General features: G+C 36.7%; 1 protein-coding gene across 3 annotated transcripts in view; it reads right to left on the bottom strand.

Moving 5' to 3' along the window:
- The window catches only part of LOC126753470 (uncharacterized), a 118360-nt gene that overhangs the window by 97867 nt on the left and 4845 nt on the right, over positions 1-15648 (bottom strand). Inside the window, exon 2 of one of the 3 annotated variants that reach the window (XM_050464977.1) lies at positions 15088-15327. The exons of 1 other annotated variant lie outside the window; for it this stretch is intronic. The gene's annotated coding sequence lies outside the window, so the exon portion shown is untranslated. Of the gene's footprint in view, positions 1-6063; positions 6221-15087; positions 15328-15648 lie in introns of those variants that run through there. One more of the 3 variants, XR_007666139.1, reaches the window with a different exon arrangement.

Raw genomic sequence — 15648 nt, 5'->3', positions numbered from 1 at the left:
AATGATAATTCTGATTTAATTCTAGCATTTGTTTATAATTATTTATAAAAACTTGGCGCTAATAGTGGTGAACTTTAGGAGATTGTAAAAATATTGTGATCTTTAGAGTTAAATGTCTTGGGACTTCATTAAGAATTATAGTGTAGTGCAAACCAAAATAAATCAGATAAAAATTCCTAATAATATTACACGTGAGAAATACTTATACTCAGATAAGTATTATGACAATTTTAGAAAAGTGCTTCAAAATTAAAATGCTATATAAACTTATAGTTGGTTGTTAGCAAAATAATACGAAAATGTTTATATAAGTAAATAATATATTTGTTTTTTAAAAAATATTGAAAAATTATAAAACTGTAAATAGCTAAGATGCTCGTTAATAGCGTATGAAGGAGGTTTGTATGCGTGTACAATTGTAAATACAGAATATATAGGATTTTATGTATAAGAACTTAAAATCAATTAGCCTATTTTTAAGTAGAAATCTTAAAGATTAAACATCGAAACTAAACAATAACTAGAAAGCAAAATTAAAGTAATACATGAGACCATAAAGTAATATTGAATGCTTCTCACATTTGTCTTTATAAGTACATAACTCAAACACATTTTTTTTTAATTTGAATCATTTTTAATTTTACACAATTACATTATTTTTAGATTTCATAAAATCCATATGTACGTTATCTATTTCATTACTTTGAAGAAGTCCTGTCAATAATCCACGATATCTGTAAATTTTGCTTTACTTTATCCCCTTTTACGGTTTTCAACCCAACTGTATTTAGGTTGAAGTTTTGAAATATTGTACTACGGTTTTCAACTCAACTAGTCAAAAAGCAATTCCCGTGTTAATTTCAACTTTTTTTTGGTATAATGTTTTCAACTCTGTGCCAGGGGGGTTAAGTATCAAAAATTTTCAACTGTTAACTAGCTGATGTATTTAAATATTTATGAATTTATTTAGCAAAAATATTAATAGCTAATGGAACTATTATACTTGTATTTACAATTTGGAAAACTATTTTATTCACAATTTCAAACTATTCTAATCAGTTAGTATGTGCAAAATCTTTAAAGTCTATAGGCAGGCGCCCAATAATTTCAAGGAAATTGGACATGAACTTGAAACCTTTACGGAAAAATTTAGACATTATGAAATGTTGTTTCAATCATTTAAACGCCTAGATGATCAAGAAGATAATCCAAAACCTTCCTCCAAATGTAAACGTCCGTCTGATGAAGAAACCATCGCATCTTCCCTGAAAAAAATGCCCCCTTCCAACATTGACCTCATTAATCTTTCTTCCCCTTGTCCTCAAGGAGAAAAGGTTTCGTTTGCTCAGAATACAAAGAAAACTGTTACTGAATATGGTAAGCAAAAAACCTCTCAAGATCCTCCTCTACATAACTAAGTATGGTAGTTAAAATTTAGTTGTAATACCGTGAAAATTTTCATCTCAAGATTTGCTATGGATAACACAGTTGATGACATAAAGTGTTATATCTTTTCAAAATGAAAAACGGACGATACTGACATCCGAAAATTTAACTTCAAATACCACAGGAATATTTTGTCTTTTAAGATCGACATATCCACTGACAATTTTCAATTGGTGCTTGACAGCATTTGGTCTCTTTCTGGGTGAATTCGAGCATAAACGTGATAAACCCAATGTAGTTGTTGCTAAAATGACTAAAAACCCCGTTGATACAAAAAACTGATTAATAATAATTCACTGAGTATTTATTATCAAAATGTAAGAGTTCTTAATACAAAATTTACTGACTTGTTTTAAGATAGGATTAACTGTAATTTTAAAATCAGCAGAATAGGAGGTGGTGTCCTGTTTGCTGTACACTCTTCAATTGCGTCTGAAGAAGTCGATGTTCCTCATGCAGACTTCATTGTGTTTGAGTGCATTCGAAATAGCGCCAATTGTGGCAATTTTTACATAACTGTATCATATATACCGCCTCAATCGGACTTACATATATGTTTATTGTATATGCTGCATGCTTCTTTAATAAATAATGTTTCCTCCATGGTTAATAATACTGATTCCATGATTGTTTTGGGACATTTAAATTTACCTTGTGTATTATGGAAATCTATTGATGATTACATCATTCCTGTTAAAACTCATTTATGTTTTAACGAGTTCTTAGATGAAATGTCGGAGTTTGGTATTAACCAAATTAATTTAATTTCAAACAAGTTTGGTAAGTTCTTAGATCTGGTTTACGTTGATAACGTTTCAATATTCTCTTTTGCCCGATGTGATCCTTTGGTTCTGCCAGAGGACGAGTCCTTCTGCTTTGGAAATTAATATCGAAATCAAAGACAACTTAGTTCATAATAATACACAAGACCTTTGTTCTCGGTTCAACTTTGCGAACGCTAATTTTAAGAAGATAAATCCCGAACTTTTTAAAGTAACTTGGCCAGATTACAGCAAGCCTTTTGAATGACCTCTACGTCTGCATAACGCTTTTCTTTCATGGGCAAATGCATTTTTCCGAAAAGGAAGAAGTCGCGCGGTGCTATATCATGTGAATACGTCTCCCATTTTAATGAAACTATTTTAAATTTATTTGAAAGATATGTTTCGAAATTTGTTAACATATTACTCCAAAAATAAGTTCTAATATATGGTTTTCGTGAGAGTTATGTAAATTAAAAAATAGAAAATCTCGTGCTTTAAACTTAAAAAAAAAACTGGTTTAGATGTTGACTTTTCAAAATATTCAAAATTGCGTCGACAATAATAATTACATAGTAACCAAAGTAAAAAATAATATTATACGTAATCCAAAATTGTTTTATGGTTTCGTAAACTCCAAACACTAATTTTTCGTCCGCGATGAAATATAAGTCTACTATGTCCAGTGTAAATCACTTAATTTCTAATATGTTTGCTGAATTCTTTAGGTTCAACTACTCTTGAAAATCTCATAAAAATGCTCCGCATCGGCACAAGTTATACGTCTTATATTAACTAAATATATTAAAACAATCATTTATTTATGATCCAGATATGATTCCCTCATGCTTTCTTAAAAAATGTGCTAAATATATACAAGGTGCATTCCAAAGTAAACAGGATTAAAAAAAAACAGAACAAATGGTTTTTTTCAGCAAAATCAATTTATTTTGTTCAAAATAGTCTCCTTCTCCTTCAAAGCTTTTTGCACGGTACAAAAGCATATCGAACAAGTGTTCTAGCTCGTTGGACGGTATGGCCGCCAATATGCCGGTGCAAGCCTTTTGAATGGCCTCTACGTCTGCATAACGCTTCCTTTCATGGGCAAATGCATTTTTCCGAAAAGGAAGAAGTCGCACGGTGCCATATCAGGTAAATACGGGGAGTGGTTAATGGTTAAAATGTGATTTTCTGTCAAATAATCGGTCGCAAGCGTCGATCGAATGTTTGATTCTGAGCAATTTTTGGTCGACGACCAATTTGTGCCGAACAAACTGTGCACACACTTTTCGTAAGCCCAAATGTTCGGTCAAAATGCGATAAATTGATGTTTTGGAGATGTTCAATTCCATTTCCGTGAATTTAACGCACAGTTTCGATGGTATTCCAGTGATCACGGATTTTGATTGGCCCACATGTTCATCGTTATTTATGTCCTCACGACCGCTTTGAAAACGTTGAAACCACTCGTGCACTCTGCTAGTCTAGTCTGTGGTAACGTTCTCAAAGTAATCTCAATTATTCACCTTTTTGTGAGCAATAACTATTATAAAATGTTTTGGTTTTTCGTTTAAAAATTTTCAGCAGTTCAATTACCTTTCAAATCTTAATTTTTTAGGTTGGCAACACCAATTAACTTTGCCTGAAAATAGTTCAAAATGGTAATTCCAAAAAATAGTTGAGTTGTAATGAAGTTCCGCTTTTTTGCTCTTTATTCAATGCTTTATAAAAAGTGTTACAGTGATCGGATTTAGTTCAAATATGCGCCGTTTCGTTCAATAATCTGTTTCCATCTAGACGACAACTTCATAATACCCCCCTCGTAGAAGGCCCCCTTCTTATTTGCGAAGAACTCGGACAGCCACTTTTCACAAGTTCAGTTCAACTTTACACCAACGTTTGCCATAGACTGGAACAAGTGGTAATCACTTGGCGCTATGTCCGGGCTATATGGTGGATGCGATAAAACCTCCTATCTGAGCTCCCGTAACTTCTGACGTGTCATCAACGAAGTATATGGTCTGGCGTTGTCCTGGTGGAACACTACACCGTAGATGTTGGCCAATTCTGGACGCTTCTGGTCGATCGCCTGCTTCAAGCTGTTCAGTTGTTCGCAATAGATGGTAGATTAAGCCTCTGGCCATATGGGAGCAGCTCATAGTGGATGATTTCCTTTCAATCCCATCAAACACACAGCAAAACCTTCCTCACCGTCAATACCGACTTGACCACTGTTTGGGACGATTCACCGGCCTTCGACCACGATCGTTTTCGCTTGATATTGTCGTATGTGATCCATTTTTCATCGCCAGTCACCATCCGCTTCAAAAATGGGTCGAGTTCGTTCCGTTTCAGCAGCATATCGCAGACGTTGATTCGGTTCAGAAAGTTTTTTTGCGTCAAATCATGCGGCACCCAAACATCAAGCTTTTTTGTGTATCCAGTCCTTTGCAGATGGTTTAAAATGGTTTCGTCACAGGTTTTCCGCCGGCTGGCTTATCCATTGTGTCGTTTTCACACGCTCTGAATCGTCGAAACCATTCCTCCGCAGTTCGAAGTGATAGAGTACCATCCCCCAAAACACCAGTAATCTCACGGAACGTTTCCTTAGCGGATTTGCCTTTAACGAAGGAAAACTTTAAGATAGCGCGAATTTCACACTATAAAATTGGAATGTTAGGATGTGATGCACCAATTTTATTGTCTCTGACTCTTTAGGTTATTGATTTATCGCCCTTAAGTAGTTTTTGACAAAACCGTTATATGTGAAGTGGGCGGGGTTATCATCCGATTTCATCCTCTGTAGTGTGCTTATGGAATTTTTTCTGATCTTGTGATTCCGTCTCGCCCGCACTTTTTTTGTGTCAAAGAACACGTGCATAAAGTTTCATTAAGATATCTCATTTTTTACCCAAGTTATCGCTTGCACAGGCGGACAGGTAGATGGTCGGACAGACGGGCATGGCTAATTCGACATAGCTCGACATGTCGATCATTTATATACAAACTACGTTGTCGGACGATTCCTTCTGGAATTTACAGACTTCGTAAACATGTTCATTCAGTACTTTTTTTTTATGCATTTCTTTTTTTTTTTTTGTAAAATCACACACCCAGATTTTATTTTACTTACAATTAATTAAATAATTAATGAACTATTGATAAGAAAAATATTCATAGTTAATAAAAATTGTTGTCAGTCAAAATTGCTTACGTGCAAACACTTATACATAGAAAAATGCTTAGCTTCGCCTTGTTTAAATGTGTGTACAATCCTAGTTGAATAGTTTTCAAACCTACTGTAAAGGGATTAAGAACGTTGTATTCGCATATATTTGTCGGTAGTATAAGTAAATTAGAAGAATTAAGAGCATAATTTGGCTGAAAACGATGGTGGAAATATACGAAAATACAATTAAAAAGGAAAGATTAAAGAAAAGCTTTTTTCGAAGTGATTTAATAATATAATAAAGGAAAAACATCGTTAGTTGCTTAAACAACTGTAAATTGAATTAAGGAAACAGTGTTTTTAATTGGAAGGGCATACGCATATCTGCTGATGAACCGTGAGAACACCGCTGTGTTTAATCTAAGCGATCAATATTACGTATAGAACACTCCGATACTGGCACAATTTCACGACAATAATTTTATTTTCGTCACTTCACTACAAACCTGTTTTTATATGCGTTCGCTTTTAATTATCATACTTGCTGTTTGATGCAGTAGTTAATAAACAGACCCTGCGGGAAATTATCCTAATATGAGTATACTTATAGCAGCAGTGCTTGCGACATGCTTGTACGACAATAATAAAATTTATCCGTTGCTTTAATTTTATATAACTTACTTCTTTTGAATGGACTATGGAACCATGAACATTTGAATTTGATGTTCTTTACTTCATTTATGGCAGGCAAACGGCAAAAAATGGATGCAGATCACCGCGTCTCTTTGGAACTACGGGTCCGAAAAATTGTCTCCGATAATTATAACTTCAGGTTGTCCTTATACTATGTTTATCGAAAAAAGAGGCGAGTTATATTATTGAAATACGTGGAACATCCCTTCCTAATGAAAGTGTATCCTTGTGACAGAAATGGATTTTTACTACTACTGCCTCTTATAGGTATTATATTTTATAACGAGAGATTGATTTCCGCCTTCCCACTTGACTACCCCCACCAGTTTATGTAGGTCAATATGTGTTATATATTAATGAAATTAAGTGTATATGTTTTCTTAAACATAATGTGGTTTAGTTATGTACATAAATAATTGCACTGCCGATTTTATGCTGGCTGATGCTCTTGGAAGATATCCACAAGTAAAATAAAAAATAAAATAATAATATTAAAATTATGTTTGACATTTTATCTAGCACAGTTGGTTTTGGTGTAATTTTTTGTGCAACTACTTTTCAAATGTTGCAAGTTTTGTGCGTTTTTTCGAACTCATGCATACGGGGAGTTAGCATTACCTTGCAAATTGCTGGAGTATTAAATGTTTGGTTAGACCCGAACTTAATCATTTTTTACTTGTTTAATATTAAACAAAAAGAAACATAAACTGTTGAACTCTACATTTGTGCCAATGTACTAAATTTTTCCTACCGAGTGTGCATATGTGTATGGTATGTTCCTATAAGTTTCTGTCTTCTGTTGATTAAATCGACACAACCACCGCTATTAGCGCCTCCCGAGCTACAATTATTTGGCGCAGTCGACGCGCCGAAGTGGGGTAATGGCAAAATCGATTCACATGAGAGGTTCTAAGCCTCCCGTAGATACGCTTAATACAGTTGGAATTTTAGCCCGATTAAGGTGTCGAAAGACACGGACCGTTCATATAAGAGTACATACGTACATGTATGAATGTATGAGTGGTTTACTTTAAAATTCAAAAATCTTTAGGGAAAGGACTGTCAGGAAGGCGCCTGGTTGTAAAGAGTAGGTTGTAAAAGAAACGTAGGAAATGAGCTATTGTTTTTTAATTAGTGCTTTCTCTCAGTGTACCTCACATGAAATTACAAACTTTGTAAAATGGGTTGTTGAGACTGTAATACACTCTTCTCCCATTTTGTTCGATCATTTTGTTGTTGCATTTATTTTTAGTTCCCTGCAGTTGTCTGTAGATTTGCTTACTCACAACCCAGGCAAAGTTTGCAGTATACTTAATTTTTAACAAATATACATATACATACTATGTACACTTAACTTAAGTTGTGCAACATCATAGCCAGCAAAATGCTAGCCGTGTAATGTGAACATAATAATTTAATCTCACCAAAACTACTGAGGTAAGTTAGCTCTACTACATAGACTGAAAGGTTTCGGGTGCTTTTGAAAAGGCGTCCGACATCCACCGGGCCAAAGCGTTCGGATTGCTGATGGGACTCATATATTTGACCGACACATAGCGGCTTAGAAAATCGTTGTTATTCTGTTTGCTTAGTGCCAATTTGTCCATTGGATGGTTATCTTTTTGATCGATGTTTAAAAAACACAGAACTCATCGGTCCCAAAGCTTTTTCATATGATAATGTTGATGTTGATGTTGATGTAATGTTGATAAGTAACTCACTAAATATCATTTTACCGTTCTTGAGCACTTTCTCAACAAGGAGTATTTGTACAGGTACGGTTACGAAGAAATTCAGCTCACCACCTCAGCTCAAGTAGGTTTGCCATAACATTCTTTAAGCCATTACTATGCGTCAATATTGTTTTGTCATCTGGAAACAATATTTTATCTGAACGCTGAAGTCACTTTTTAAATTGTACATATGTATGCTTTGGAAGAAGGTGAGGGTGATACTCTCTTCTATTGTCCTACATTTATAAGATTGAGGTTGAAATATCTTGGCAGTAATACTTTCGCTGTACTAGTTGAAATAGTCTATTTTCATATTTGAGGAGCAACCAATAAATTTCAGACAGGGTTTAAGCGCTTTGCTGTTTGCTGTGGATCTTTATGATTAATATTAAAAAAATCTTAGGTAAGCCAACGGACCGGCGTGTCCATTATTCAAAGAGGCTCGAGATCGCATTGAACACGAACCACGTACAGTACAGCCATCAACATCAACTGATGATCAACACGTCAATAAAATAAAGGAATTTGTACTTGAGAATTGACAATTAACAGTCAGATATCTTACTGGCATCGTTGAAATATCGGAAGGATCAGTGAAAACCATTTTGAAAGATCATTTGTGCCTTAGAAAAGTAAAAGCACGATTGATTCCAAAATCACTTATTTTTTTCGAAAAACAGCGTCGCGATAACGTCTGTGAAACATTGATTTACCACTACCAGGCTGTCATGAAACGTATTATTACGGGCGATGATTCTTGGATCTATGCTTGCGACCCGGGAATAGATGAATATCGTGGCAAATCCAGGTGGTGCACTCCGAATTCTTTCCGAACGGCAAAACTGTCAACAAGTAATACTATTTGAGGGTTGTGAGTCGTTTTAAAAATTTGGAAAAAACATTGGTAAAAGTTTATTGGGGCCAAGGGGGATTACTTTGCGAAAACGACATAGATTTTGAAAAATAAATTAAGAATTTATCAGCTAGCATTACAGCAAAAGTTGCTGCATTCTCTTTATTGGAGATATTTGTATGTATATGGTAAAAGTTTGTTAAATGACAAGTTTAAGTTTAGTGGACGGTGTGTAGTCTTGAAGATTTTATTATTTTATATACAATAGGTTGGATACAACATTACGAGACTCAAACGCTTAAACGAAGCCATCTGTCAAGCTGTTGTAGCAATTGTAAACAAGTATTCCAAGAAAAAAGCGGAAATCTATAACTGTATTGAATTGATAACACTCTGAAGTAGCAGTATAGAACTTGGATTTCTATAGGAAGTTCTGAAACTAGTGTAATGAATGTTTATCTTCTTCTTTACTGGCGTAGACACCGCTTACGCGATTATAGCCAAGTTAACAACAGCGCGCCAGTCGTTTCTTCTTTTCGCTACGTGGCGCCAATTGGATATTCCAAGCGAAGACAGGTCCTTCTCCACCTGGTCTTTCCAACAGGGTGGAAGATCTTCCTCTTCCTCTGCTTCCCCCGGCGGCTACTGCGTCGAATACTTTCAGAGCTGGAGTGTTTTCGTCCATCCGCACAACATGACCTAGCCAGCGTAGCCGCTGTCTTTTAATTCGCTGAACTATGTCAATATCGTCATATATCTCATACAGCTCATCGTTCCATCGAATGCGATATTCACCGTGGCCAACGCTCAAAGGACCATAAATCTTTCGCAGAACTTTTCTCTCGAAAACTCGTAACGTCGACTCATCAGCTGTTGTCATCGTCCAGGCCTGTGCACCACATAGCAGGACGGGAATTATGAGTGACTTATAGAGTTTGGTTGGCAGAGAGGACCTGTTGGCAAGAGTTATCCTGCGTTGGATTTCCAGGCTGACATTGTTGGTGGTGTTTACGCTGGTTCCAAGATAGACGAAATTATCTACGACTTCAAAGTTATGACTGTCAAAAGTGATGTGAGAGCCAAGTCGCGAGTGCGACGACTGTTTGATATATGAGATATTTCGTCTTGCTCTCGTTCACTGCCTGACCCATTTGCTTTGCTTCCTTGTACAGTCTGGAGAAAGCAGAACTAACGGCGCGGGTGTTGAGGCCGATTATATCAATATCATCGGCATACGCCAGCAGTTGTACACTCTTATAAAAGATTGTACCTCTCGATTAAGTTCTGTAACTCGAATTATTTTCTCCAGCAGCAGGTTGAGGAAGTCGCACGATAGGGAGTCGCCTTGTCTAAATCCTCATTTGGTATCGAACGGCTCGGAGACGTCCTTCACGATCCTGACGGAGCTTTTCGTGTTGCTCAACGTTAGTTTACACAGCCGTATTAGTTTTGCGGGATACCAAATTCAGACATCGCGGCATAAAAACAGCTCCTTTTCGCGCTGTCGAAAGCAGCTTTGAAATCGACGAAGAGGTGGTGTGTGTCGATTCTTCTTTCACGGGTCTTTTTCAAGATTTGGCGCATGGTGAATATCTGGTCGGTTGTTGATTTTCCAGGTCTGAAGCCACACTGATAAGGTCCAATCAGTTTGTTGACGGTGGGCTTTAATCTTTCACACAATACGCTCGATAGAACCTTATATGCGATGTTGAGGAGGCTTATCCCACGGTAGTTGGCGCAGATTGTGGGGTCCCCTTTTTATGGATTGGGCATAGCACACTTAAATTCCAATCGTTGGGCATGCTTTCGTCCAACCATATTTTACAAAGAAGCTGATACATGCCTTTTATCAGTTCTTCGCCACCATGTTTGAATAGATCGGCCGACAATCCATCGGCCCCCGCCGCTTTGTTGTTCTTCAGGCGGGTAATTGCTATTCGAACTTCTTCATGGTCGCGCAATAGAACGTTTGCTCCATCGTCATCAATCGGGGAATCGGGTTCGCCTTCTCTTGGCGTTGTACGTTCACTGCCATTCAGCAGGCTGGAGAAGTGTTCCCTGCATAATTTAAGTATGCTCTGGGCATCGGTCACTAGATCACCTTTGGGGGTTCTACAAGAGTATGCTCCGGTCTTGAAACCTTCTGCTGGAGTATTGCCCCTGTCGGCCAGCTAGTCAACCTCTGCATACTCGCGCATTTTGGCATCTTTCTTTTTCTGACTGCAAATGCGCCTCGCTTCCCTCTTCAACTCTCGGTATCTTACCCATCCCGCACGTGTTGTGGTCGATCGTAACGTTGCGAGGTAGGCAGCCTGTTTTCTCTCCGCTGCGACACGGCACTCCTCGTCGTACCAGCTGTTCTTTTGCACTTTCCGAAAACCAATGGTTTCGGTTGCAGCTTTACGTAAGGAGTTTGAAATGCCGTCCCACAGTTCCCTTATACCGAGTTGTAGACGAGTGCTCTCAGAAAACAGGACTGCAAGCCGAGTAGAAAATCGTTCGGCTATCTATTGTGATTGCAGCTTCTCGACGTCGAACCTTCCTTGTGTTTGTTGGCGTGCCTTTTTTGCTGCACATAGGCGGGTGGGAATCTGGGCTGCAACAAGATAGTGGTCCGAGTCGATGTTAGGACCTCGGAGTGCACGCACATCTAAAACACTGGAGACGTGTCTTCCGTCTATCACAACATGATCGATCTGGTTGTTGGCTTTTCGATCCGGAGACAGCCATGTAGCTTGATGTATTTTCTTGTGCTGGAATCTAGTACTACAGATAACCATATTTCGGGCTCCGGCGAAGTCGATCAGCCTCAACCCATTTGGGGATGTTTCGTCGTGCAGGCTGAATTTACCGACCGTAGTGTCAAAGACACCTTCTTTGCCCACCCTGGCGTTAAAGTCGCCAAGCACGATTTTGGCATCGTGGCGGGGACAGCTCTCATAAGTGCGGTCCAAGCGCTCTTATAAGGCATCTTTGGTCACATCGTCATTCTCTTCCGTTGTGAAGAACCTCGCTTTGATGCGGATTGTGGCTAGACGTTCATTCACCGCAGTGGATGATAGTACTCAGTGACGGAGTCTCTCTCCCACCACGAATCCCACACCAAACTTGCGCTCCTTTATATGGCCACTGTAGTAAATGCCACAAAGACCTACTCGTCTCTGTCCTTGTCCCGTCCATCGTATTTCTTGGACGGCGGTGATGTCAGCGATCAGAGAACTTTCCTCACTTACGTGAACTTCTACACATAACTCCATCCTCCACGAATGTTTATACTGCTATAATAACGACAGTTGTGCAAGGATTGATCAAAAAAAATCTGTTTATATTCTCGCAACATGTTGCTACAGAGTATAATAGTTTTGTTTAACTAACGGTTGTTTGTATCACCCAAAACTAATCAAAATAAATATAGACAACAAATAAATGATCAGGATGACAATACAAGTTGTCTGCCCGATTACTTGAGTAAAAAAGAACGTCCACAAAATGACACTAAACGAAAGCCTATAAAGTCTATAACTAAGCTTCAAATGAAGATATAAAACTGTGCACATATCTCACAAACTATTATAACTTTTCCCAACAAATTTAAACAGAATAAATCCTTCTGATACCTTCTCTGACAGTGTGAAATCGAATTATAACCATGCCTACCTCCTATATGTATAATGGTTATGTTGAAAACTATTTAAAGTGCGGTAATTCAATAAATAATACGGCAGCAACAATAATAGCTCAATATATGTATAAACGTTTTGTAGTAACTATTTGTGACATTTAGAAGCCTTTAGTCACGAAGAAAACAGGTCACAAAAACTAATTAGAATTTTTGTTTTCCATTTTGAATATACTCACACTTAACTTATAAAGATTCAGTTAAAATCCTATATCTCAGGAAATTCGGTGAAGAACGTTATATTAACATTGTATCTTACAGTGCACTGTGGCCGATTTTCCTGAAACGCTGGCCCAAACCCGATTTTTTTTTTTGAAATTATCAAGTTAAAACTTAAAAAATCTTCAAGGGGGCACTTCTGTGTACTGTCAAGAAAGCTGAATGAGTTTTCATGCGTATTTTCCGGGTTAGAATCAGTCGAATATTCGCGGAGGATGTATAACCAAATTTTTTCTTTGGTATTTTACCTTTGCCGCCGTTAAACGTTATGAGATTAATGGATATGGGTGGTCAACCAATGTTTTTCGTGTCGACTACAGTATCATTTATATACTGTATAAGGTCATTATTTGTAAAATATTACTAGATACATTGTAGTAACGTTAACTTACAACTTACATATTATTTTGTAAAATGAAAATATTTATATGAACCACATGATTTTTTTCTCCACTTTACCATTTACACACGTACCTAAAATTTGAAGAGTACACATCTGCTATTTTGAATTTCGAAAAGATAATGTCATATTTTAAATTAGCAGCCAAAAAATTACTAGTATGCACGAAGTTTCTTTGCGATCGGAGGACTTTTTTGCCCACTTTTTTTTGGAAAATCGGATACTGCACAGTGTGAAAATTGGGTGAAATCGGAAGAAAGCCACGCTTGCTTTCTATATCACAAAATTTTAATTTCCATCTATTTCCTCTATTATAGAGTACACAGATCAACAACATCAATAAAGTTATCGGAAGGAAACTTTATACAAGCAGTGGTCTTAAGATATGATTTCTAACGTCTCAAAATGGTAGCGATCAAAACTTATCAAGCCCCAGATACCGAATATTTGGAACTGAGCACCTATTGTTGGCTTTTTACCGAAAATAGCGGTCAATCGCTAAGATAACCAATGATACTTAGAAAAGGTTTTTGCTGGTAATAACGTGTCCTGGTGTTAAAAATAGGTAAAATCGGGTTGTTGGTTCCCACGGGCGATTATATAGATTTTCAAAATTCCGGTTGACTTTATGCCATATAATGCATATTTAGTTTTTCTACCTACTGTACTATATCACACAATATGTCACGTATTTTGATGAAATTCAAGAGCCTCATAACAATATGTCTCCAGTCGTCATAAACCTAATATATCGGTTAATATGTATGATATCATAATGAATCGCAGAAGGACTCTCTATCTATGAACATTGAATGAAATCAGGTGAATATGCCCCCAACCCTCCATATACCTAATATAGTGATTTTCAATAACCTCGTAAAATTGACATTAAGGGTGTATTCTGGTCTAGAAATTTAAAAAAAATCGAAATTTTTTTATATTTTCAAAGTTTAACTATTCAAGAATATGTGTCCAAGAGGATTTTTCAAAATTCAAATTATTTTCGGAGATATAGGCATTTTTCTGACCCGGCATCCAAACTGGTTCGGCCGTAACTAATCAAACAAAAGACTTTACGCGAAACTTTAAACGCGTTTTTCTCAAAACTGACTTTTTCGGAACGATACCCACGATTCCTCAGGTTTTACTGGACCGATTTACTTGAAATTTTTATAGAGTCTTCTTTATAGGCTTGTCTATGGTTGGAACTAGTCCCATCCCCAAATTTTTATTTTTATTATTTTTAAAAAATTCGAAATTGTCAGAAAAAGTGATCCAAAAAAACTTCTTTTTCAGGCAGTCGCCATTTTGTGAAAAAAAAATTTTCCCACTTTTTCGTAGTTCCGGCCATTGCCACATTATTCTAGATTTATAATCTTTTTTTTTGGTTTCAGATAACTAGAAGGGTTGAAATCATGGGTATGGTCACGTGGAAATTTTTAGAGACCCCCACTTCGTCAGCTCATAATTTTTGAAATTTTTTACTTTTTTTAGTTTTTAATTTTTTTCTGTACTCTTCTAAAATTAACAAATAACTAATAAAAAAATGGATAGTAAAAATATTAATTGCCTGTTTTTTACGACACTTTAAAAATTACCTGAAAGCCTTCATTTACACAATATAAGAATTTCAAACTTTCGGTTGGCCATATACTATCTCGGTCAGTAGATAAAATATCATATTCATTATTTTCTTGTCCCGCGCATAATGCGTTTATTTTGCACACAGCTGTAAATAAACGTAGTGATATACTCAGCCACTCAAACTTCATGTAAGTATGTATATCCAAGTAGGATATCAATTTATTGGTGCATTAGTTAGCGCCAAAAGCAAAGAAGAGATATTGTACTTGTATGAATGTACTGATATGTACAGTAGAGAGTACTCCTAGACAAGTAAATAATGCCTTTTTTGTTTATTTGCTGCAAAAGCGGAATGAAGCGACAACTCGACGGGAGATATTAACGAAACGAACAAAATGAATGCAGAAATTACTAAGCCAAGATGAGGGGTACAGTAATCGGATCAGCGGGCGGTAGGCGCAAGGTTGGATATCGTAAAAGTGGCAATGGTGGAAGTAAATAATTAACAAGAGCGCCAATAAAAATAATAACAAAAACAACAATAGCTTACATGCTTAAGGATCTCAAAACATTGGCTGATGGCTTGATTAGCCGCGTTGCTCCGGTACGCTTATGCATATCTACATATGTGAAAGCAATTGTATGCATACTCGTATCGTTCATGCGTTTGCTCATATGCACTGTCTTTTTTTCAAATTTTTATCTGATGTTTTTCAAGCTGATTTTGTTGCACTTAAAGATAAGGATGTAAACGCCACCACACAATGGATTATTAGACGAGTTAGCTAAGCTGAAAAGCGCACAATGAGGATTAAAGAAATCCGAGCATTACTAAATATGTATGTGTATGTAGTTACATAAGTCTTTGTATATCTGATTGTCTTGTTAATATAGTATTTCATAAACTTGTATCATTAAAGTAGACTTTAAAAAGTAAATAGCCGTTGGTCCAGGTAATAACGGTTAGTGGATGTAATTTACTGGAACAGGCAGAATATAGAAACAAATAGGAAAGGGCTAAGTTCGGGTGTAACCGAACATTTCATACTCTTGTTACTTGCAGGCATTAATGCCGGCGAAATAGTTTGAAAAAACAATAAAAAATGTTGAG

Source organism: Bactrocera neohumeralis, chromosome 3 (genome assembly GCF_024586455.1).
Source record: "Bactrocera neohumeralis isolate Rockhampton chromosome 3, APGP_CSIRO_Bneo_wtdbg2-racon-allhic-juicebox.fasta_v2, whole genome shotgun sequence".
Lineage (NCBI taxonomy): Eukaryota > Metazoa > Arthropoda > Insecta > Diptera > Tephritidae > Bactrocera > Bactrocera neohumeralis.
The sequence above is the reverse complement of the archived record's forward strand: the minus strand, read 5'-3'. Positions and strand labels throughout refer to the sequence as shown.